A 3,781-nucleotide genomic window follows, 5' to 3' on the forward strand; every position below is an offset into this window, starting at 1 on the left:
ATATAGTACAGAGAGAGAGAGAGAAAGAGAGAGGAAGAGAGAGAGAGAGACGAGTATTCATTGGGCCTGTTGTATTTCAGTGATATTTGCATCATCTTCTCTAGCTATAGATACGTAACCAATATTCATCTTCGTACCGCTAGTTTGACTTGCGTTGGTGTGTTCACAGCCTGTTCCGGGAAGCTGATTTGTACCGCAGACTGCGTTGTTGACGTCATAGTGTGCACCTCTGAAGGCACAGTAAACCTGTCCTGTTTAGGTTGACTGATGACTGCAAAGATGGAGAAGTGGTCCACTGATACGGAAGGGCTTGCCTTTGCTCTGAAAGGAAACACAGTAGTTGTTGAAAAGGTAGACCCAGATCAGGTATTAGTAGTTTTTTCCAATGGCAAACACTTATGTTTGTCTATGTATCGGCAAGGAGTCTGTTTTTTACCTCCATGGTATCGGCGAATTATAAAGCCTATTTCTTTACTACAGGATTTGGTATGTAATGTTCACCGCTCTCAAAGAATATTCTATTTATCTACGTACTTCTTCAGTAGTTCTTTTAAGTTCCTTCCATTGGGACCTGTCCTCAGTGACCCACACGACAGCTTTCGTAGCGCCACCTAACGACGCACTGCTGTACTGTATCTGCACAGTGACAGGTTTGCGGAAGGTTGTCCCGTGCGGTCCGAACTCTATGATGTCACTCACTAACATCTCTCCGTCCTTCAGGGGGAGGGTGACGTCATTGGGGTCGATGACCTGACAGGTGATTTCTGTTTCCATGGTAACGGCCCCACGTGGTACAGTGACGGTACAAGAAGTGGTTTGTAGTTCACCTCCTTCTGGGCCCACTTTGCGTCTATAAGGGATGTAACATGTAACTGAACACGGAATTCTGCCATACATTTTGCAGACTGGTCGTTTTACTGAATGATGTGTTATGATTTGCTCACCAGCGCGTCTTGTACTTCTGTGTTTTCTCTTTTTGCCTTTGATTTGTGCCTCGTTTTTCAAAAACGTTCTGGCTGATGTTATTTCCATCTGTATGTGTGGAGAGGGCTTTGATAAGTGTTATAGTTTTTGCCCAATCCTATACATATATAAATGTGAAGAAAATAATAAGAAACCAGTTTTTTAACCTACCGGGCTACCGTCTTTTCTGCTGCAAAAAGCTCGAGAATCTTCTTCCTTCCCTCAAGGACGCGATCTTTATCATCACACCCGTATGAAACGTCTGTACTTGCCGCCAGGTCCTCAGGAGTCTCGCCGTGCTACTTAGAAAACATCAGCATTTTTTAGAAAATAGGTTTTAGCACCTTTGCTGGTCTTGCTGTTATACACAATAACATACATATATCAACATACATTTGGATGATTTTTGTTCCGATATCTTGTTTTCTCTGTTGTCAAGACATGTAAATATTGCAAATAGTAATTGATTATCCTATTGTCATATATTTGACAAGTTATTGGAGATTGCTACAGATCCAGGTTATTGGAGATTGCTACAGATCCACTGGTCTTCACACACCACTAACCAAAAAGTTAACCCTATCTAGACCGGGCTTTTTTGGGCTTGGTGGGACGGGGGGGGGGGGCGTCATTCGGCCCCCCCCTCAGAACTCGAGGACGGTATATCGTAGGACCACCAAATTTTCAGAGGATGATGTACTAGTAAAAATTTATCATACGTACAATTTTTATGTCGTTGTGACGTAATATGACGTCATTATTACGTCATTAATGTGATTTTATTGGCCAAAACCGTCTAGATAGGTTATTCCCTGAAAACTAAACAGTATACGACATAACTTTACCAAAAGTGTTTATGACAGAATATTAGGATGTACTGTCTTATGTTGCCCATAGCAACACCGATGACGTCATAGAATTACGTCATGCATATATTACCTGTCCGCCATCTTGGATCATCAATCTTGAATTTTGAAAAATAGTTTTTGTTTAGGATAAAGCCTAAAATACATTGTAAACAGACTAAAGACGTTCATATGAACCTTTTTTGTAAAAAAAATGGGAGTATTGATGAAATTTTAAGGAAAATAAGCTGTATTTAGCTGATCTAATGATATGATCCGCCATCTTGGATTTTGGCCAATGACGTCATCAAATTAGCATAAATTATGCATTTTTAATGATAAGATTTACATATAATTATATGTGATGTTATTGATATTAGAAACAATGTGTAACTTGACATGAAACCCATAAAATTCTGTTTTTTAAATGGAAATTATTAAATTTGGCAAAAAATGCCTGTCAGAAACCCGTTGCCATGGCAACAAGAAAAATCATAATCTTATTCCACTGATACAGATTTGTTGCCAACAACAAGTCACCAGGTTTGGCGGTTCTAGGTCTAGATAGGGTTAAATGCTTGTTTTGCTTTCTTATTTTTAATGAATGAATGAAAGACATTTATTGTACATTTATGCCCTTACTAGCTAAATACAGGTCAAGGTGCATGACGAGTTCTATGTACAGCAAGACTTCGGAGATCTCAAACCTCCATGAAATATATAAGTTTTTGTAAATGCGTTTACACAGTACACTACACTACAGTACAGAACAAAATAACACAGGTTTTTGTCCTGAAATAGGTCAGGCTGTCAACTCAGTACATGTAGGCTATTCCAGAGGGACCTCATCAATTAAGCCCGAGTTGGCGCGCTGCCTGACCACGTGTTTTGCATTAAATCGGCACATCTGTTTTCCCTCAAAGTACAAAAGTTCTGCTGCAGTACCAAGGTCATCCACAGACACACAGACGCACCACAAACAATACCTCCATTTTTCATGGAGGTAAAAAGTGATACAAGTCTTGCTACATCTATTGCATACATACTAGTATATACTAACATGTACTAAGATGGACCATATAATAAATAATTTATATAGTTGTATGAGGAATATGAATGGTCATGATTAAAGTAGACCCTGACAGAACTAACCGCTGACGAGGATCCAAGACATCCTTTTTTCGTAGTAGGACAGCTGAATTTTGCAGGACACATATGCATGCGCCAAGAATATCCTTAGGTTACGATCGTACGACGGACATTGAGAATGTTAAAATCACCATGACCCCATTGCGAAACGTCTGAACATCTATTTGTTTTACAGGAGCCGGATCAGCGATCGAGGAGCAACTGTTTCGACTCGAGTACCCGTTTTCTTCCGTTTTCCCGTTAATTTCTTACGTTTTCAGCGTGGTGAAATCCGCTGGAGTTATGGTGGAAACACGTCCTCAAAGAACGAGCGCATCAACACGCTACTGGAGAAAGTGATGTCCATCTGGGTAAGCGAAGACCATGATTACGCAAAGGTTGACTGTCGGTCTAATATGTAAATGTCATTGTTTGCTAGCTAGCTAGTTTGCTTGCTCAATCGTTGAGTGCCAAGTACGTCCAATGATCACTACGTATTTCCACACAATTTTCCGGATCACAGATTAACCATTTAACTTCATGTGGTGTTTCAAGACGACCAAATGGTGGACAGATATGAGTGGGACAGGGAAGTCTGGAGCCTGGAAAGGGATGCAGCCCAAGGAGGTCCCAACAAACTTACTTTGAGCGGTCGACTTGTCTCTCCGATGTAGGTGTTGTTACAATTGGGCTCCTCACATTTGAGTCTGTAAATAACATTCGCCTTGGTACCTTTGTGAGGTCGGTCCTTAGGGTGTACCAGTCTTTGTCTGAGGGTTGAGTGAGGTTTGAAGTTAGTGGCTATGTTGAAGTTTTGGAAGATCCGTCGGAGTTTCTCGGATACT

Source organism: Branchiostoma belcheri, unplaced genomic scaffold, assembly GCF_001625305.1.
Source record: "Branchiostoma belcheri isolate BF01 breed outbred unplaced genomic scaffold, Haploidv18h27 scaffold364, whole genome shotgun sequence".
Taxonomy (NCBI): domain Eukaryota; kingdom Metazoa; phylum Chordata; class Leptocardii; order Amphioxiformes; family Branchiostomatidae; genus Branchiostoma; species Branchiostoma belcheri.